Consider the following 23514-nt stretch of genomic DNA (forward strand, 5'->3'; position numbering starts at 1 on the left):
TCACTTTGTTGTAAAAAGTACTGCGGAGTGGGGTGGGTGTGTGCAGACGTGCTGATTTTACAGTCTTTCTCCATTGGTTCGGTTCATTTCTTGAAACAGAAATTACATTCTCAAAACAACATGGACTAACCTCCAAACCACTTGGCAATTGTTCACAACAGAATTGATTTTCTCATTCATTTCATCAAATTGCAAATGTCTAAGTACATGTCTCAATGTCTAAGTACATCTTTGCAAGTGATTAAGTACAGGTAGCCTACATTTAGCACAATTTCCAAGTGAATAGATCTTGTTGATCTAAACTGATTGTTGGTTGTTTGCTCCAAAACGTGTCAGCGTCATTTGGCAGTATGACAGTATGAGTGCAATGTGTGATGTCAAACCTTGGAGGCTACTCTTACCCTAAAATCCTATTTATTTATTTATATTTTTCAGTTTTATAAACAATTGTATTCTGTTAGCTAGACAAAAACAGTACAGTAACCACTGTCAATGAAGGACTGGGCTAAGACTGAAAGGTGGACATGAGGGATATTTCAATGGTCCTCTGCCATAACAAAAAACATCTAAACATCTAAACATTTTTACTTGCAGTGCTTACACAATGCCAAAGGGACGAAGCATTTTGGGGGCACTGACTGTTTAAATGAGAAGGAAATTTAGTTTTGACATGAGGAAACTGTTTTGGGAGAGGTATGAGCTTTTGCAAGTGAGCTATAGTGTTGTGTTGAACTGTAAGACTGTTTTGCACAATGATCTTAGAGTTTTGAGAATGTAATTTCCCAGGGCATTTAAGTAGCTTTTATAAACATGCCTTGAAAAAAAAAAAAGAGAAAGAAAGAAAGAAAGAAAGAAAGAAAGAAAGAAAGAAAGAAAGAAAGAAAGAAAGAAAGAAAGAAAGAAAGAAAGAAAGAAAGAAAGAAAGAAAGAGAAAGAAAGAAAGAAAGAAAACATTACTGGTGTGCATCTTGCAACTAAACAATGCAACTGACATATTTTAAAGGGGACTTTAATAATATAATATAATATAATATAATATAATATAATATAATATAATATAATATAATATAATATAATATAATATAATATAATATAATATAATATAATATAATATAATATAATATAATATAATATAATAAATATAATATAATATAATATATCCCCAGAATGTGTCTGTGAAGTTTCAGCTCAAAATCCCCCACAGATCATTTATTATAGCTTGTCAAATTTGCCTCTATTTGGGTGTGAGCAAAAACACGCCGTTGTTGTGTGTGTCCCTTTAAATGCAAATGAGCTGCTGCTCCAGAAGAGGGCGAAGCTTTAACAGCTCAACAACAACAAAGCTGGAGAATCTCACGCAGCCAAAATGAGGATTGTCAGTAACGGTGTTCAGCCTTACATTGTTCAAACCGGAGTCGACACTGATGGAGAGACTCAGGAAGAAGTTACAACTTTTAGAATGAAACTGGACGTTTCTGAATGGTTAGTGGATAAATTTATGTAGTTGCTGTGGAGTTGATTCAACTCATCCATTAGCATGTGCCGTCATGTTAATCTTTTGTGCAAATCCAGCGTTGAATTGACCCTTGGTGAAGCAGTCCGGCGTAAAATGATGGCATGGCAACAAAACTCTACTACAACAACTCTTCCTCTTCTCTAAAGCAGCCCAACATGGCCTCACCCCCTTTGTTGTGTGTTCTTGGGGGCGGGGTTTATGTAAATGTTGGGGTTTGTGATGTCACTAACCTGTGAAGAAGCTTGTTGTAGTCCCTACCAGCCGTTTGTTGTAGTCCTTAAACAGAGAATTCTTTAAAAGAAAAAATCTCCCTTTGCATTGTAGTGAACAGCACATTCCTGGGCCCAGTTTATGGCCGGGCCCCTCTCTGTCCGTAACAGTGGACAAAGGTTTGCTACATTTCGATTGGATCTTGGTGGACTAACACAAACAAACTGTCCAACACCATCAGATAAAGATGTAAGGACAACATCCAGACACCTCTTAGAGGGCAAGAAGAAGACCTCTTGTACCAAGCCTGGAAATGACAGGACTTCTCATTGGTCCAGAGGCAGTTTCTGCCCTTCACCCATCTAGACACTACTTCCTAAGGTTGGCCAGAGACTGCCATAAAAATTCCTCGGGACCTTAGAAACAATGGGTGAAACAAAGAGAGATCACAAAGATCCATCCAAATCCATTCAAAACTATGTTTGAAAACCTTAGAACTGATGCACACTACACATGCATTTCATACTCATTCACAGAAATAAGTATTCTCCGTGACAACTATTTGTAGTGCAACATCTGATACAAATTCAGCTGTTAATGTACAATTGAATGACAATTCAATCTTTTTCCATCATGTTTAGTCTCTATTTGTTTAGAATAATGCCAAGGGTATTCTGGTGGTGGTTTGGAAAGTAAGAAATGCATTGGTAAACTTTAAAGACACTGTAAAGACTTCCAACTTTGTGCTTTGTGCAAATGAGTTCCACGGGAGAAAGACGGGTGGGTCACACTTTGTGTGTCCCCTCTGATGCCAGCGGCCAATCACAGCACTCGAATGGAGAAGCGCCAAGCTGCAATCTCCTCCTCATCGGAAAGGGATAAAGATACCCTTTCAACAGACACCCCTTGTTCTGGGTCCCAACTCTGTAAGGAGTGAGACATTAACAGATATTGTTTTGAATCTCCCATCGAGTGAGACACAACAGATCGTTCTGAGTCTGTCCTGTGAAGGGAGAAGACACAGAGCAGATACAACACAGTTCGGAGCCCCTGGTCCATCCAGAGAGACAACAACAGATCCCATGATCTGAGTCTACAGCTTGTGAGGCAGCAACAGAGACAACTACGTTCTAAGCCTCCAGCTGGTGAGGAAAGAGACATCAACAAACACTACGTTCAGAGTTTCTGTCCAGTGAGACAGTGACGACATCTGCAACAAGGTTAAGCTCAGGAGAGCAAACCTTCACTCCAAGGAACCTTCATCTGCGTGTTCCAGACTGTTAAGGACCTTCTGCACCTACACCAGGGCCTCATCTGCGTGTTCCAGATTTTAGGACCCTTTGGTGCTCCAGGAGATCAGCATCCCACAGAGCTTCGTGTTCAAGACTGTTGAAACAGATTCTGGCTCCTCTCCCCACTGCACTGTCACCCCGCACAACCAGTAGAAGACGTCACCGTCATCGGACTCGACCAAGTGGAATGTAAATATCACTTAACCAAACCTCTTTCCAGAGACCTTGGCATTGTTGTATATTATCAGTATATAATTTCCTAATTCCCATTAGATGTAATATAGCTGATGTTAGTTAATAACAAATAATCTTTCGTTTATTTGTTTAGCGCATAATAAGGTGCTCCACCATATTATTTTCAGAGAAACAGTTTATCTTTCCATAAGATAACGTAACTCTTCCATAGCCACACTCAACTTAATCACTTGTATTCTATGTATCTTATGCACTTTATTCCTTTATCATTCATGGTATTCATTTAGTAGTCGTGTTAGTTATTCTTGTTTATCTTTTTGTTAATAAAATTTATTTTATTACACTTGTGTCTTCCTTGTGCTGATAATACAGAAAAGGCTCTACAAGTTAGCAATATCACCAATCTTTCAAATAAATCAGCTGACCACTTTACATTAATTCTAGATGAATGAAAGCCCCTGTTGAGAGTGTTCTCATACTGCCAAGGTAAAAGACCTTGAATGGTGCCCTGAACTAGGGAAAGAGGGGAAAGTGGTCATCTGATGTACTCATAACCACACCCTAAGAGACGTGTGATCCTAAAATCACAACGTCAGCGGTGACGTGAGTACCAATCCCTATTTTACTTTGCGTCCTTGAATGGACAAAGTAAAAATCACTACAGCATTGAACTTTGAGTGTCGTAACTTTGCAGATGTTGTTTATGCTCAAACAGCAACATTACACACTAACTAAAGTTAAAAAAGTGAAATCATAATCAACCACCCCTTTAAGATTTGCTTTCAGTTAAAACAGCTCAAAGTTGCATTTTAGTCTGGGACTAGACTTAAGCCTGTCCTTAAGCCAGAGATCCAGCCTACTTGCGACTTTGCTAGTTTCAAAGTCAAAATTAAACATCAAATTGTTCGAACAACAATATCAGATGCACATTAAGTGCAATGGCACATTTAAGCATTAGCAGATATTAAGCAGACAGTCTACTATAATGACTGCTATAGATGACATGGAGTTGCAAAGTTGATTCAAATAAAATGCATTTGAAAAGTAGCAAAAAATAATTGTTTAAGGCATTGTAAAATGTTTCTAAGGCTGTTTTAATGTGAACTGGAAATGCATGAACTAATAATGCACGAAGTAATAAAATGTATGACTTGAATGCAATGTATGTCGCTTTAGATAAATGCGTCTTTCAAAGGAATAAATGTAAATGTGCCTGTAGTTGAAGAAACTCATGCTGGTGGAGTATGTTTCCGCTCTAAGAGCTTTTGCAGTGGTTTTATTCCTCCTCTCTGCTTTCTGTTGATTATCAGTGTCATCCTTTGCTTATTTGTGTTTGGGAGATGTCAGTCCCCCCCGACAGACCCATCGGACACAGAATGACAGCAGGAGGAAGAGCCGTTTTGGGCCCCGGTGGAGAGCAATACAATACAGCAAAGCATTTCACCCAGAACTCCCTCACGGAGCCCTGCACTCTGACAGCCGAGCGCGCTCATTTTAACCTCGCACAAACACTCCGCTTATTCTGAATGTATCTTCACGACTGAGGGAGTCGGAGCGCGTGGCTTCTTCTGACAGCTGGTAGGAAAGGGAGGGAGCGTTAAATGGCTGCCACGGCGGATCCGGTGCCTGCTGTGCAGAACCATATTTTGGCATTTACTTGTCAGGCATATACAAACACAGATAACACACCTGGACAGAAATGGCAATGGTTTGGTTGTCCAGAATGAATTTTTGCGTGGGATTTAATAAAAGCATGTTTCTCGAAACGACCTTACAGACCTTTCAATACATCCTTGTTATGTGTGTTCTTTTATTCCTCCTGTGTGACCTTGGGCCAGAAACGAAAGGACCGTCTGCTAATTGTGAGAATTAAACAACTCTGAAACAACTCGTTTACCTCTCTGAAATGTGTAAAATTCCAGAAGTCTTGCTTCACAAATACAGTTCAGTGTAAAAGTATTTGACTTATCACAGTGTCTTTTGTCCATGCTTTATATTACCGTTCAATAAATCCGTTCATATATACAGAATCACATTTCTTTCTTTAATAATTTTTAAAGGGATAAGTTCACCCAAAAGTGTAAATTCTCTCATCATTTACTCACCCTCATGCCATCCTGATGCATATGACTTTCTTTCTTCAGATAAACACAAGTTAAAATTTTTATGAAAATAATCCATCTCTGTGATTCCGTATAATGCCATTGAATGGCTGCTGCTTGCTTGATGCTTGAGGGCATTCTTCATGGTAATCCATATGACCCCAGTGGATCAATCAGTGTCTTCTGAAGACAAATGATAGGTGTGTGTAAGAAAAATACTAATATTTTAAACACATTTAAATATAAACAAGGGGTGTCAAACATACGGCCCGTGTCAACCGGCCATAAATCGGAATTGTTTTTAGTTTTTATTTTGATCTCTGTTCCACACTTGCACACAAACCGTTTTGCAGTAATCTCCCAAAATGTAATTTGTGTGGGAATATTACAAAGTCTGTAAACAATATGTTTAGCTCAAACTTTCTGGGAAAATGTTTTTAGATCAAAACTGAAAGAGTTGTCGGAAGCTTAGTCGTGATGACAGTGAAGTTGAGCGACCGTGGTACTGTTTATAGCCTACCTTTAGCTTTTTACTTCTGGCGACTGTATTTTACAGAGCCCCGGACATGACATGCAGGAAAAAAATAGTAGGCGCAAATTCATGCACAAGATCTACTAATTCGTTCCCTCAATTTACTATTTCGTTCCGCGTAAAAAACAACAAAATAGTAAATTGTGTGCACGATTTAGTAATTTTTTTTTTTTTTGCATGTCATGTGCGAGCCTCCTTAGTATTTAGGCTTCAAAATTCATAAAAGTTGTGTTTATCTGTGATCACGGGTTGATGGACAAAATGTGTAAGTATCATAAACTTTTGTTGATCACAGTGCTTATTTTTTGCCATAATCCAAAAGCCTATGGGAAAATCATATTGAGATTTTATCAAGGGAACCAGTGTTATGCTAACTGCTGGTTGGCCTACAAAGTGACGTCATACCTGCACCCCTTTATGGGGGTAGGGGTTTATATGAATGTATCTATGAAAGGGAACTGTCTTCAGAATAGTTTCAATGGCATTTTCTTGTCCTCTTACCTCCATATAAAGTAGTGTTTATAAGTGCAACTCTGCTTTGTTTACAGCAGTAACCATGGAAATGCTATATTGCAGCTGTTTCATAAGCACCACCTACTGACAGAAAGTGAATTTGCATTTTTCATTCAGTCCGTCTGCTGTTTTTGTTTTGTGCATGTGTCTTTTAGCATAATTCTAGCATAAAGTCAGAAATGATGTTAAATGAAATTATGAAATAATTTGTGGCAGATTTGTTACTTGTTCAGAAGAAATGTACTGGTGAAAATTCTTATTTTGGTCATACTTCCAAGACTACAATCTGTCTTTCTGAAGTACATTATCCACCGGTGCGGTGACAGACAGCCACACATTCTCCTCAAAACTTTAGATTCATCCACGCTGAGTCGTCGTGCCGATGCACAACCTACATAAAGATGATAATTCCGCAAATAACTGCCATTGCAGGTTTCGAACAGAGATGGTGAGAAAGAGGCAAAACTTATGGACTGCAGCTTTAAACAAAGAAATAAGTCTCCAGCCAATATCAGAATCAGCCAATTTGCTTGTAAAAAGCAATCAGCCATGAAAAATCACAATCAGGGCATCCATAATAATAAATTTAAAAAAAAAAATAAAGCAGTTTTCACAGAGCAGTGCATTTTTCTAGTTTTATTAATTTGTCGTTTGTATGGTTAATATTAATGTAGGCTAATTGTCAGCAGAACTAAGGGTTAAAAAATGTACAAACCTGATTCCAAAAAAGTTCGGACACTGTACAAATTGTAAATAAAAACAGAATGCAATGATATGGAAGTTTCAAATTTCAATATTTTTCTCAGAATACAACATAGATGACATATCAGATGTTTAAACTGAGAAAATGTATCATTTTAAGAGAAAAATAAGTTGATTTTAAATTTCATGGCATCAACACATCTCAAAAAAGTTGGGACAAGACCATGTTTACCGCTGTGTGGCATCCCCTCTTCTTTTTATAACAGTCTGCAAACGTCTGGGGACTGAGGAGACAAGTTGCTCAAGTTTAGGAATAGGAATGTTGTCCCATTCTTGTCTAATACAGGCTTCTAGTTGCTCAACTGTCTTAGGTCTTTGTTGCATCTTCCTCTTTATGATGCACCAAATGTTTGTGGTCTGGCATTGTCATGTTGGAAAATGCAAGGTCTTCCCTGAAAGAGATGGATGGGAGCATATGTTGTTCTAGAACTTGAATATACCTTTCAGCATTGATGGTGCCTTTCCAAATGTGTAAGCTGCCCATGCCACACGCACTCATGCAACCCCATACCATCAGAGATGCAGGCTTCTGAACTGAGCGCTGATAACATCTTGGGTTGTCCTTGTCCTCTTTAGTCCGGATGACATGGCGTCCCAGTTTTCCAAAAAGAACTTCAAATTTTGATTCATCTGACCACAGAACAGTTTTCCACTTTGCCACAGTCCATTTTAAATGAGCCTTGACCCAGATAAAACGCCTGCGCTTCTGGATCATGTTTAGATATGGCTTCTTTTTTGACCTATAGAGTTTTAGCTTGCAACGGCGAATGGCACGGTGGATTGTGTTCACGACAATGTTTTCTGGAAGTATTCCTGAGCCCATGTTGTGATTTCCATTACAGTAGCATTCCTGTATGTGATGCAGTGCCGTTTAAGGGCCCGAAGATCACGGGTATCCAGTATGGTTTTCCGGCCTTGACCCTTACGCACAGAGATTATTCCAGATTCTCTGAATCTTTGGATGATATTATGCACTGTAGATGATGATAACTTCAAACTCTTTGCAATTTTTTTCTGAGAAACTCCTTTCTGATATTGCTCCACTATTTTTCGCCACAGCATTGGGGGAATTGGTGATCCTCTGCCCATCTTGACTTCTGAGAGATACTGCCACTCTGAGAGGCTCTTTTTATACCCAATCATGTTGCCAATTGACCTAATAAGTTGCAAATTGGTCCTCCAGCTGTCCCTTATATGTACATGTAACTTTTCGGGCCTCTTATTGCTACCTGTCCCAACTTTTTGGGAATGTGTAGCTCTCATGAAATCCAAAATGAGCCAATATTTGGCATGACATTTCAAAATGTCTCACTTTCAACATTTGATATGTTATCTATATTCTATTGTGAATAAAATATAAGTTGATGAGATTTGTAAATTCCTTTTTTATTCACAATTTGTATAGTGCCCCAACTTTTTTGGAATCGGGATTGTAATATAGCCCACATATTTACATTTTTCCCATCCGGCCCTCAACCTAAAATGAATTTGACAGTCCTGCAAACTATTGCTTCCGGCCAGCTTTCCAAGGTGTTTAGCTTTACATAAACGTAAGTGGGTTGTGAAGTTTGCACAAGAAGTAACGTGGAAGCACAGAGGACTGCCTCTTCAAAATGCACTTATGTCACAACTTCTCTCTCATGATCTTTTGTTTGACAATAGACTGGAAGCAATGATTTATAGTTTAAAAAGTAAAAAAAATATATATTAGTATAAAATATTTTAGTAGTTTCCGTCATGGTTGCTGTGGTTTTTCAAGCGTCAACCAAGCGGCAGCCATTCAGTGGCATTATATGGACTCAGAGATGGATTATTTTCCTAAAAAATTTGCTTGTGTTTATCTGAAGAAAGAAAGTTAAATGCATGGGGGATGGCATGAGTGTAAGTAAAATTTCTTTAAACTTTTCATCCAAGAATGCTAACGTTATTTGAGATTTAAAAAGAAATGGATGACTGGATTTTCACTGACCATGCCAGATATTTTAGCTATTAAACTCATTTTTCCAACCTAACCTTCCAATGGCTTTTTTTTCTAACTAATAAGTCCACTGGCCTTTTTAACACCTTTCTTAATGACTGGTAGCTTTCCTACACTGGCTTTATGGGTGGCCGGTGATGCAGCTCAAGCAACATCTTTATTAGTACAATAAGGTTAATTAGTGTGCGATGCCATTGAGCAAATTCCATTTTCTGTTGTCACCTTGGAGAATTTTTCATGCAGTTCACAAAATGTACGTGTCACGCTGATGGCTGAATACCGCAGCTGAATTAGTCGGTGCAAAGGTATAATCATAAATCTGATTCGTAATTACTAGAGATGTTCGTAATAAAAAAGTTCTGTCTGTCAGGAAAATTGTGTGATCATTAGTGGGCGTCTTTTCAATTTTCCATTTTTGTTCTGCAGACAGGCGTGACATGCAATTCGGACACACTATTTTTTTCATCATTTCCAGATAAACAGTCTGCACGATACAAAAATATGACTGTTTGGTTTGAATAAACTAGAAGCCTTATTTGCACCTGAGATTATTTTTTGCTGTGTAGATTCTTTTATCCGGCTGAATAAAGGCAGATGCAGTGATGAGGCTGTGTAATGCTTGAAGAAGCATAAATGCAATTGAGGTTTTATCTATTCAAATACAGATATCACTCTGGGAAGCAGACAGATTTGTATGAATATGGCAGCTTCATTATACCTGACAGTTCAGGCAGGTTTGCAGGGAATAATCTGCACCTTTATCATTTTCATATTCTTTCTTGTAACTTCAAAACAGATGTTTAAAATGGCATACAATATTTTCTTGTTTTGATTCAACAGTTTGACTGTAAAGTGTTACAGCTAACAAGATATTTTTAGTTGGTATGAGTCAAAAAACTCTCATTTTTCATTCTGTAGATGCTCACTTACAGGTTAGGTTTCTGAAATTCTAATATATACAAATATATACTAAGAACTAAACTTCCAATTAGGATTTAGTGTTATTCAATAGAACAAACTTTTTAAGGTTAACATGAAGGTCCAGACTTGATTTTATCCATTGGGATCTGATTGGATCATGCAAAAGTGATCCGGTCTTATTTTATTTTATTTATTTTATTTAACTTTATTTATTTTTCCCCAGCTCCACCTGTATAGATCTGCTATGGTTATTTATGTACGCTATATTGTACAGCAGCAGCATGTCTTACTTGCTCACAGCAGCGGGTCGTGTATGTATTGGCAGTAGCTCTGCCATATATATAGCCAAATTTCTGTCATGACAACTATATATATAAATATATATCTATATATATATATATATATATATATATATATATATATATATATATGTGTGTGTGTGTGTGTGTGTGTGTGTGTGTGTGTGTGTGTGTGTGTTTAGTGGGCTGAAAAGAAATGGCCAAATGATGTAACTTTTACAAAACAAGTTGTAGTTTTTTTTAGTATAATCAATGAAGTACACCTGCCAGTACTTGATAGGTGCAAAGAACAATTGTCAAAGTCCAGTATAAACTAGAAAAAAGAAATCCCGCACACTATCCCAACTTGCAAAAGTAATCAAAGTTTCGGTCCCATGACCTTCATCATTTACTGTACCACTATGTATATGCCTGATGAAGGACATGGGAATGAAACATTGCTATATAAAGTTTGATTACTTTTAAGTTGGTATAGTAGAGCTGCAAGATTCTGGATTAATTGAGAATCATATATATAAATATATATTTTTAATAGAGGTCACGATTCTCCCACAATTCTGAATAAACAACTAGAGGTTCTGACAAAATGTTAATTGCTGCAGTCTATTAAAAATATTTAATTAATTTGATTTTTTATTTTTTTTTAATTGGTTTGAATGAATGATTTAGTGACTAATCACTTATTTCATAATCTCGAGTAGGCAGACCTTCAGACTGATGGCAGCTTTCATTGGTCAAGGACCACCCAAGGGACGTTTGACTGATTGATCACAGTTTGTTTTATTCTGTGTAATGTTAAGGGGTGTGAAAATGTAAAGTCGATGTCCCTACAGTAACAGACCGGCGTGCATCTAATAATTCATTCAAGAACGTTGAACAAGTTTACTGCAATAATGGAGCAACAAACTTCACATACTTTTAAAATTCCAGAGTTTAGTTGATCCTGGAAAACTCTCGTTGTCACAGTTGTAAACACAACGGCTTTCTTCTTCCATGAGGGGGTTTGGCATCATGGCATTTGTTTCTTAGGTGGACCGTTAAAGAATGCGACACACACTTCTCCTGTATATCCTGTAAAATTCAACCAACCAGATGACGACTTTGAAAATCTTGAAGAGTTTCCAGTTAAGTGTGCCATATGCATCAGACGTTCAGCCAACGGGCCGTGGGCATGATGTCTGAGGCTGAGACTACTTGTTTCACAACTGGATGAATTAGCGTTTTTTAACTAATCTTTTGAATGAACGATTCAATGACAAAAACGGTCACTTGTCGCCACCTGCTGGTGTAACAGTGTCATTGATACAGGCATTATTTGAAGTTTTAAGTTACTTTCGAAATGTGATTTATTCTATTTTGATGGCTGCCATAGACATCAGTGTTTATATTTGAACTATAAACTTTTACCCCAGTGATCATCTGAAATACTGTAACAGAAATAATGATACTGTGTTTGAAAAGAACATTTGTGAAAATGTACATGACAACCGCTCTGTCTGGCTCAGCGGCAGTGCCAACGCAGATCTGAATGTTCACTGTGATCAGACTTGTCAAAGGTTTAATAGACAGAGCCGAGTCATAGTCATTTAGAAATAAGATCACAATCTTTTAACGATTAATCATGCAGCTCTAGTGTTCTTTTTAGTATAAAACTAAGTTCATTTATTGTGGTTATATTTATATCTCAGTGCTGTAAATTCTCTCTCTTGTTTTCCTCAAATACCTCTTATTGTGCATACCACCCATGAAGAAGTGGATTTGTTTTCCATGCATCACCACAGTGTGTCCAGAGCTCATCATCACAACAGAGACCAGTCTTCTGTGAGTCTGAAAGCACAAACAACAGACGTACAACACAAACAGTCTATTCCACAGAGGCCTAAACCTGCTGTCACCTTATTGTCCTTGATCATCTGTATCCTCACTAGCAATGGACAGATTCCCTCACCATCCAGCCTGTTGCTGAGTAGCGGATTTGGCGTGATTGGTGCTTCCCAGCTGTATTTTCTGGAGCCAAATGCAGCATATTACAGATATGAGCTCAAGTGTCCATTATCTCTAATTAGATGGCCTGTACGGGGCAGATACAGACAGCCACTTTGGAAATTATGGTGTTGACCCTGACGCAGAATGACATTAGGAGGTCATATTCTCTTGAACTACTTCATAAGGTGAGTGGGATGTTTGTTAAAATGGCTTACAAACAGAATGAACTGTTTATGTAAACCACTGAACCCTTTTTTCCCCAATGTTCAGCTTGCTTGCATTTAGATTATTTGCAAGTGTTTTTATAGCAAATGATTTTCAGACATATATACCTTTTATGTTACAGCTGGGCAGTTGTTTTGAATACAGACCTCTTGCTCTCTTTTGCAAGCTGATGTCACGATGGATAAAGGTCTCTGTGTTGCTTGGCAATAGTTTACGTCTTTCCAGATAGATGCACCCTTGTTCATGCTCCACAGTGGCCACAAAAAAACAAAAAAAAAATGGACATGTAACTCACACTTAAAAATGTATGAATGTAATTTACAGCGGGTAATGAAATATCAAAGCAAGTAGCATCAGCGTAATAATTTGATCACATTTCATTATATTAACTATGGATGTGATCCACTATGTTTGATATTTATTCTGAATGTTATATCTCATTTGAAATCTAAAAACCTTGTTTTTTTGTGATATCTTTTTATCTTGATGATTTATCACATTTTTTGTCAAATCAACTTAATGTGTTTCAGATAACATAATATTTTGAGTTTCTGTTTATTAAACGAATCACCTGTATTGTATCAACTCGACTTTTTTTTTAATTTCAATGAACTCAAAATTTTAAGGCAACCGGGTAACTTACTATTTGAAGTTAAACCAACAATTCTTTTTTTTTTTTTTCTCTTTTTCTTTTTTTACAGTGTACTTTTTTTTTTATTATTATTTGTTATCTAATGCAGTAGAATTTATGCATTTTTTTTCAGTGTGATTTTTGGCCAAAATATAGTCTGTATAATATATATATATATATATATATATATATATATATATATATATATATATATATATATATATATATATATATATATATATATATATATTATACAGACTATACCTTTAAGTAGCCTATAATTAATGGTGTATGCAATCTAATATTAATTAATGCATTTAAAAGAAGCACCACAGAATAAATGCTAAGGACCTTTAAACCTTAAATTTACGCCTCTAAGACAATGAATCATGTGTAGCCCTATAAATGCAATTACCGCATGTTAATATTTTATGCCGTCATTTCAAAGACGCGCTCAAGAATACTTAGCCTCATTGTTAACGGGCAAATGCTCTGAACGGGCGACGCATGTCTCCTTTTCCCACCAGAAGAGGGCAATCCGATGCATAGCACTTGCAAAAGAAGGTTAAGCAATGACTGCACCAGTGCTGAGTGCAATCACACTCACACACTCCTCTTAAAAACCTTCTTCTGTTTTTGACAGATGTTCGGATAAAGAATAGCGCCCTAAATGTGGCTTATACAGCACCATCTCTGAGCTCCCGTAAGATCAGCAGATATCAGGAATACATCACTCATCCTGCGCACAGCTTTCCATTTTTTTTTTTTTCTTTTTACAGGACATAAGAAAGATGTTTGCATCCCTCGCTTGGCTTTCTTCCTAGCTGCGCACCTTGCCGAACATCCAATGGTGCGCTTTTGCGCAAATCTCTCCAAACTTTCCAACCAAGTGGAGGATATTTTAATGTGAAGGATATAGTTGATACGCACACATACGCGCTGGAAATGTTCTTTTCGGACGTTCTCATATAAGTAAACCTCAATGTTTGTCTCTTACGCTGGGAAGAGCTCTTAGGATTTCTCCGTTGTTCACTTGGACATGTTGCGCAGCGGCGCAACTGCGGAATTGAAATAACGCTGCTGTCGCTGGAGTTTCCGAACCTCGCCAACATCTCGGGCACCGCAGCTTTGGGCAGGTGCTCCTTTCTGAGTGTGTTTGAAGACGGTGCCATGCGGAGTCTGGAATCGCACATCGAAGGGCTGTAAAACCTGCTGAAAACGCGACATTTACGCAGAGATGGGTATGTTTCCGTTTATTTGCATGACTCTGAATAGATCCATACATTTAGTAAGGTTGATTTTCTGTGATATGTTGGCTTTTTGGATACAGTTGGCAGTCCTGTGACGATACGAGGTGTATCAAAAAAAACCCCAAAAAAACCCTGCGGTGCAAATCTTAAGGTCGTTTCGTTTCTTAAAATAGCTTTGCAGTGGGTTTTATAAGTGCGTTGCATGTGTTTAAGGCAAATGAATGAAGCACCTTTGAGAATGTCCTTGATAGCACGCAACTTTCATCATGCACACCTGTGCAGAAATCATACTGAACGGCATTTATTGCAACATATTACATTTTGCGCGGGTGTTGTGGTGGTATATGATCAACAGGCTGTCTCTCTATCTGCCCCGATTGGATTCTCTGATGCTCATAGATAGATTCTCATATATAACTCACATCTGTTGGAGAGAGTCTGTGCTGCCTCATGTGTCCTTGTGTATCAAACTGAGGAAATGCAGATATCATTTTAGGAATATAACACTCATTAATTCACCGTATGGGACCCAAATAACTACATTAATTTCATAAAGGACAGGTAAAATCTGCAGTTATGCATTGAAAATGCTGTGTCAGTTCTTGCATCTTTTAAATCCTATAGACTTCGATTGATGCTTCAGAGCAAAAGCTGCTGTCATAGTGGAAAGCTGTGATTTTCTGTTTGATTTTATGCAGTCATTCATATTGCTTGGAGCGCAGAGGTCTTATTGTAGTCTCTTAACTGTTGCTTGTTTTGATGGCCCCCTTTTTTTTGTTGTTGTTGTAGTTGAAATTTGAGGAAAGAAGGAATGTCATCCCATTAGACGCCTTTAAAATCATTCTGTAATTATTGAGAGCACATATGGTTGTCCCCATCATAAATAATCATAATCAGATCATAAATAATACCCCGCCCCCTTCCTTTTCCAGTCGTCGCCCTGTATACTGTATGGAAGAGTCATTCATTCAAGCATTCGAGTATGACTTAATGAAATGATGCTAAAAGCAAACAAGGAAGTGTGTAAGAGTGAATAGATTGGACAAATGTGATGCTTGTATTCAGAATATGAGTATTGTCATCATAATGGCTTGATGTCGTAGTGTCTTTATGGCTGTTTAGTGAGCAGATGATGTAGGTGGATGTTCACTCCTGCGCCTCACAGGTGTGCTGTTCCCTCAACTCGGTCAGCTCAGCCTCAGTCTGGTGACATTTCTTATACTGACTAGATTGATGATAAAACACATTCAGCAGAAATGTTTGGGTGAGCCTCACAATGAAAGGATTAGTTCTTATAGTGCATTATAAATGATCCACACGACACAGGTTACTGTTAACGGATGAATCCATATTTAATTTTAAGAATGGCGCAGCATGTTTTCGCCTCTTCCACTCTCCCCCTGAATGCAGGGCTCGGGACACCCCAAACATGGGTCTTAAAGCAACATACTCCCAGACCATTACAATATGTCGCCCTAAAAAATAAATAAATAAATAAATAAATAATTAAAATTAATTGCATCATAACAATTAAGTACCCCCACCCAATTCTCATTACCTTAATTTGTAAAGAAAAAATAAATAAATAAACATTCTCATTACTGCAATACAGTTATGAAAATCATCCTGTGTGGACACAATGTTTTTTTTAAATAATAATAAAAAAAATTCAAATGAATTATAATTGCAAATGTACATGTTTAAATATATACTTTTTGTTACAGTAATGCATTATTTTTGTATTACAGCAAGCTACTGATGGTGCTTATAGTGCTAGTTCACTCAAAAAATGAAATGTGCTGTTAATTTTCTTACCCTCAGGCCATCCGAGATGTAGGTGACTTTTTTTCTTCTTCAGTAGGACAGTAAAGAAGATTTTTAGTTGAATCCGTGGTCCTCTGTGATTCATATAATGGAAGTCAATGGGTGCCGTCACTTTGAGATTAAAAAAAAACATATGCAGACAAAACAAAATGGTATACTGAGGTCTTAAGAAGTGAAACGATCAAGAAACTGAACAGTATTTACAACATTTTTACCTGTAATCCACAGCCTCGGCAAACAGTCAAAGATCATTAATTATTAAATTAGTTCATTTCATCTGTAAAGCAGTTCTGCAGGAAACAGTGATGTCGTCCAGGGCTGTGTTTCCCAAAAGCAGTGTAAGCCCAAATTGATCGTATAGAGACCATTGGTGGTAATTGTTCTACAATCAACTTAGGCTTACAATGCTTTTGGGAGACGCAGCCCAGCTCAGTTCAGTTCAGTTCAGTTCTCATCCTTTTCTCATAATATTGAGGAAAGTTTAAATGAAAAAAAAACTATGCAATCATTTATTATTTCATTATTTTCTTTCTTTATTATGTTGGCTTGAGAAAGCCAACATATTGAAATGCTATTTAAACTTAAGATTATTATTATATTTATTCTGAGACTAAATTTTCTGACTGAGAGTTTTAATGCAACAAGCTTTCAGCTAAAAACTCGCCACAGACCTTGGGCCTGTTTATAAAGTTTGTTGCTATATCTTTTCTAACTGATCAGACCTACATTTTTCGTATAAATAATAATCAAAATCCATAAATTTCCCATAGACTTATATTGACAGAGCAAAAATGCCCCCTCTAGAGGAGCAGTACTGTTCAGTAGAGGTAGAAATCCTCTCATTTATTTCATTTTCAAATAATAAAAAAATAAAAATAAAATAAATGCATACTCCGTAAGCACTACACAAGTTCATTTTTTTTTATATACACTCTAAAAAATGCTGGGTTAAAAACAACCCAAGTTGGGTTGAAAATGGACAAACCCAGCAATTGGGTTGTTTTAACCCAGCGGTAGGGTTAAATGTTTGCCCAACCTGCTGGGTAGTTTTATTTAAACCAACTATTGTTTAAAAATTAATGTATTGCTTAATTAAAATTAACCCAAAGTATGTTGGAAATGAACATTTATTAGTGTTCAATGAATAATTATTAAACAATATACATTTATTAAATTGTTTATTAATAAATTTATATTAATAAACTATTAAATTTATATTAATAAAATATTAAAGCTTATTAATAAACATTCACCTTTTGTCTATTATTGTTGTCTCTAATTGCATCTGGTTTTTAATTTCCCAACTATTTTGGGCTCATTTTAAGCTAGTCATATAGCAATTTTTAAACAATAGTTGGTTTAAATAAAACTACCCAGCAGGTTGGGCAAACATTTAACCCAACCGCTGGGTTAAAACAACCCAATCGCTGGGTTTGTCAATTTTCAACCCAACTTGGGTTTTTTTTGACCCAGCATTTTTTTGAGTGTATATATACCATCTGAATTATCATTATTGATCATCTGAATGCATGTTTCACACAGTTCATTGTGCAGGTATAGATAATCGCTGCTCTGATTCACTTTAGCTCTGCAGCACATATGCAGACAGATCGTAGGCACACGGACAGCCAGATCACTTTTGCTTCCGTCCTCACAAAAGTTTGCCATTTGTTTTATTTTCATTCAAATGTATTTATTTATTGTGGTGGGACAGCTCCAAAACACTGAACAGATATATGCTTTGGCTCAGGCTGCCCATTCAAGCTTTCTCAAGCCAACATCAAAGTTTGTTTACAAATTTTAGCTTTTTAGCAATTTTTTTAATTTTATTATTATAAAGAATAATCATAAATGTGTGATATTCACCTGTTAAATCTATGCAAACGTGTTTGTAGGCTATTTGTTTTGTTTTTATGGCAGTATCTGCACTGTGAATGCAGTGTGTTGCAAGGGAAATGAATGCCATAATATATACCAGAATTTAACTGTCATGTCAGTAACATGTTATGTTGCAGTATTTGTCACTCTGTTATGCTACCATTGTCCCACACTGGCACGATTAAACAAGCTGTAAAGAAATTCATAATAGCCCAAAATGAAGCACAACTACTTACTGTCATATTCCTGTTAAGTACCTCAGTGTGATATTACAGCGCTACATAAAGGACCCGAAGTTAATTCCTCAATCCCCCTCCTCTCGTTCTCTCTATACCTGTCTCGCGTCCACGGAAAGACATCTGGACACATCAAGTGTCCCTTATTAAATGCCTAAGAGCTTTCCCAGGTAATAGAGCAGAGAGGGTGTCAAAACAGATAACTGAGGAGAGGGAGACCGAAACATGTCAGCAAATGAGAAATGGATGCGGGAAGTAACCGTATCTGTTTCTTGGTTTTGATTGCCTAAAATGTGAAGACAGTTTCTCTGTTATGACCTGTGCTGTCAGGGGAAATTAAAATGTGGGTAATGGAAATATCATTAAGTTTGATATGAGGAATAATAGTAAAAAACTTTAGATGTGAAATCTCTTTTGTCACTGTTGCGTGTGGGCCCCTATTTGAATGTGATGGGATTAATTCAGAGCTGTTCAGTTTTGTGTCAGATTATCTTTGTGTGAGATTAGCACTGCTGTTTTGGGATTATGCTTCTCCTGATCAGACAGAAACAAATCACAGATGGGATTAGCGCTGAAAAGTTGGCCACCGTTACACTGATATTTTCTGCAGGGCTCTGGTGATGCTGTACGTACTTTAGGTTATGCTTGTAGTTTATTGTTTGCAGTGTAGAAATTGCATGAGAAAGTACACACTCAAGACATAAAGATCAAATGCGTCTACCATGAAGAAAATTGTGTTGCTCAGATATTGCTCTTTCACATCTCAGGATTCCTCAGTTACTGTATGTTATATAGATAATGCTATTCGAGAAAGGAAAATCAAAATAAGATCACTTTTGTATCTCACTTATTTGTCTTAGACAGTTGGAAAGACATTTTGATGACGTCTAATGATGATCTCAGATGATTCTCCTGAGATGAAGATCTATCATCTGTTTCCTACAGAGTTTCAAATGAGATCTCAATGAAAGTATACCTTCAGAACCAAAGCAAACCTGTGATAAATTTTATAGCAGTGGTTTCTCTTAAAATTGTGTAGGATAAATACAAATAGACACAAATCAGTTAAAAGTTGTCATACAGTAAGAATACTGAACTGTAAAAGGAATGTGAATAGCAGCTCAGATCATTTGACCTTGGCAGATTTGATGTGAAATGCTTGAGATTGATGTTTGATTCACTGTAAACCTGAATAAGTTGACAGAATTCAAAAAAGAAAAAAAAAAGAAAAAAAAAGTAATCAGTTAAATCAGTTAAGAAATTCAAAGTTTAAGTAAGCGAAGTTAAGTAACTTTATTTTGTACTCATACATTTTACTTGAAACATTTAAGTAAGCTAATTCATATAATTAAAATTATCATGTAATCTCAATTTAAATATTTTTAGTAGTGGAAACTTGGCTAGATTTAACTAGCTAATTTAGTAAATGCTAACTTGCTAATTGGTAAAACAGCTTTGATAACATTAGCATAGCATAGCATAGCAATATAGAATATTTAACATAAATCTGTTCTCAAACCAAGCTCATGCTCCACAGGGCTTGACATTAACACCCACCAAGCAGTGGCGTGTAACACAGTCACTCCAACTAGCCACTTTGTGGGTTGAATTTTATTCAATATATATATATATAGATATTTTTCATTTGTAGTCTTTTAAAAAGGCATCTGAAATAATAAACTAAGTGTAATGTAGTTTTGTCAAAAATGAAGATTTTTCAATACTCAAATATCTGAAATGTTCCAATACTTATTTTACTCAGCTGCTCTTTTCTCTCTCTCTCTCATCTCTCTGACAGTGAGTGGACACACAAACCCGCCTCCCCTCACTCACTCATTTCATTTGCTCCAGATGAATATTGTTGGTGTCACAGGGCTTGAATTTCGCCGTGGGATTACTCATATTGTGCATAATTTTACTCGTTCCTGCAGATTTTGTGCTTACACCCAAAAGTGCGTGCACATAATGTCGCTTCAGTACTAAATTGAGTTGTTTTTCGCTGGTTGTTGCTCTTAAATATTCAAATACACATAAAATAATGTTAAAATGCCGGTCTTGGTGAGTATTTACATAAACACAGTCAGTTATGTTTTAAGTGAACGTAAACAGTTGAGAAAGAAAGCGCATTTGTAACAGTATAATGGATCCGTGCGTCAGGTCTTAAAGTGACAGAAGCCTAATACACCTGCTGCCAAAATGTGAGATAATATTAAAGATATCTTATAAGGTGGTTTTTCCCCATGGTTTCGATTTCAAAATTGTGGCCAGTTAAAATACTGTGTGGCTTGTATCTTTGGAAAACCGCTAGCCACAGTGGCTGGTGAGGAAAAAAAATCACCATGATGGTAGCCCCCGAAAAAACCCAACATAACAGAAACTCTTCTAAATTAGCATATCAAAACATTAAACACTACCACCACTTAACATTAATCTTTACATTAATTTAGCATTTACTCTCCCTTTCGAGTGTCATGGCAAAGCATGCTGGGAAATAAACATCCCAGCCCAGTTTCAGTTAAATTTAAGTTTGTCTAAATGAAAAGAAATAAGTTCATACAACTCAAAATAGTGAAACATTTCAGATTACTTAAAATGTGTCAGTTTTGTGAACTCAAAGAAAAAGAAAGTTCTAAATCCTCATAAAAGTTAATTTGATTGAACAAATTAGTTTAATTTAATTTTACCCTACTCAAACCATTTATTTATTTTAATTATTATTTTAAATCTTAAGATGCTTAAATAGAAAAGAAATGTGAGATTACTGAGATTCTTTTTCTCAGGATAAAAGAAGCCGAAGACACTTTGTACACCATTTCATCTGTTTGCTGCGTAGGAAAAACAATTGCGATATTAAAGGGAACTCATTTAGTTTTTTCTTTCCCATGGGTACCTAGCATCCAGTTGGTGAGATTGCTTTTACCACAGAAAAGGCTTTGCAGAAACTGCGGTTTTGAGACTTGGATGTGGACGCGTTTTAATGTCGGTGGCATGATGAATGAGTTTTAAGATCAAGGGCTGGTTTACACGCACTATTTGACTGCATCTTGGCTGCCGTTCCTTTATCGTGATGAATTGGATGCAGGAAGGTGGGGGAGGCCAAGATGCACTTATGCTATCATGCATATATGCAGCAAAAGACAAATTAAATGGAGGTTTTCAGGTTTGGTCTTTTTGTACGTAAAGCGTGACTCATGAGGGTGACTCCAGCCGTTACGCTGTGAGAGTTAATTAAAACTTTGAGAATTTGCATGCAGACCCTATTGGGTTGTACAGTTGCTCTTTGTGTCCTTGCGTACCTTTGCATGACTTCATGTGATCTTGCCCAAGGTGCTTTGTGTAGCTGGTAATATTGCAGAGACTAAATTGATTTACCCGTCTCTCTTTTTCTAATTAGGCTGTTCTTGCCCTCCTAAGCGACATGTGGACAATTTTAAGGGCGAGAATGTTTTGCAATAGCCTAAATAGTGTTCTGGGTGGTCTATTGGACTTTTGTCACATGTGAAAACCCACCTAGAACACCCTAGCAACCACATAGCAACATGCTAAAACATTCAGAACACCTTAGCAACTGCATAAAAATGCCCTGGCAACCACCTACAGCACACTGGTATTTTGGTGGTGAGTTTTTCAAAGATAAGCACCTCAGTTTCTTTAGAAAATGTACAAATCAAGCTAATTGTGCTAGGGCTCTTTTTTTAAAATTCATTTTTGACAGTTTTGTTTTTCTTATGAAAGGACAGCAAGCAGACAGGAAGCAAAGTTGGAGGGAAAAGCAGGATGGGATCAGGAAAGGTCCGCGAGTCGGGACTCGAACTCGGGTCGGCCAAAGCGCAACAGCACTATATGTCGGCGCGCTGCCCACGAGGCTATCGGCACCAACACTAGGGCTCATTTTTAATTGTTCTAGTTAATGTTCTAGTTTTTTTTTTTTTTTTTCCATACGAACAAATATCCTTCATTGCCTCACAATGTGAAATAGAGCTAAAGCTATGTTTCTATGAAGCTCAGTACAGTATGCTATACTGTACTGTGTGCAGCAGTATATTTTCATTTATTGTACAAGCAGCCGTAGTGGACTTTTACTAGGATAACTTTTACTCTTGAGTAAATTCACTGGGAAATAGGCCTTAAGTTATATAACCATAAACCTCGGCTACTTTGCACTGTAACACATTTACTTCAGACTCTTCCCAAGAAGATTAGGGACTGTGTTTTTCTCTCATTATTTCAAATGAATTCAAAGGCAATTTGCAATGCCACACAGAACTGATTGTTCTGTAGATAACAGGTTGTTCAGCCGGCCTACGCTCTGTCTTCAAGACTATTAGATTAGCCTTTTTCATTCAATTGACCTAAACAAAATGTTTCGATTAGATGTGGATCTGGAGGCTGGTAAACAGTTGCTGGATGGTTCAAATGCATTCCTGCTCACAATTGTACATTTATACAATTACTTTTATATTTACTCAATAGTTGTAATATGATTAAAGGTTCAGATGGTACAGCTTTGTGCTGGCCACTCAAGATAAACCAATAATTTCCTGTTTTTGCTCCAAGAACAGCAGAGAAAGGGCTGTTATCAACTTTGGCACACCTTTAGCTTGAAAAAACCTTAATTTCTGCTTAAATTGAGAATCTGATGAAGCATAAAGAGACACTGAGCCAGCCAACGAGGGAATGGAAATTTTCACTGTCCTTTATTGATCGGCAAAGATGTTTTCATTTATTTAAAATATTTTACATCTTTCTTTTTTTTTCTTTTCTTAAAATAGCAATTTTGTCACTATTATTTGCAGTATGAAACCCATATTTCTTCTAGGTCTAGGGAATATAAAAGGAGAAATACTTTGCTGGTCGCTGTTTTCCATGCAATTACAGTGAATTGGGACTGAAGCTTTCAAGCTTCAAAAAGAACACAAAAGCACTATAAATGTATCACAAAAGTAGTCTGACTTATTCACTATATTCCAAGTCTTCTGAAGTCATATGATATTTTGTGTGATGAAAGGACCTAGATTTACATCATCATTCACTAATTATCTTTTCTCCAGTGAGCTGTTAACCTCTGCGACCGGCTCATTGAGTCAGTTATTTGAGTTTGAGAACCACATTGGTCCAATTTGTGAACAAATCATTTGAATCGCAAATTATTCACACCATTCAT

The sequence above is a fragment of the Chanodichthys erythropterus genome, chromosome 9, assembly GCF_024489055.1.
Source record: "Chanodichthys erythropterus isolate Z2021 chromosome 9, ASM2448905v1, whole genome shotgun sequence".
NCBI classification, from domain to species: domain Eukaryota; kingdom Metazoa; phylum Chordata; class Actinopteri; order Cypriniformes; family Xenocyprididae; genus Chanodichthys; species Chanodichthys erythropterus.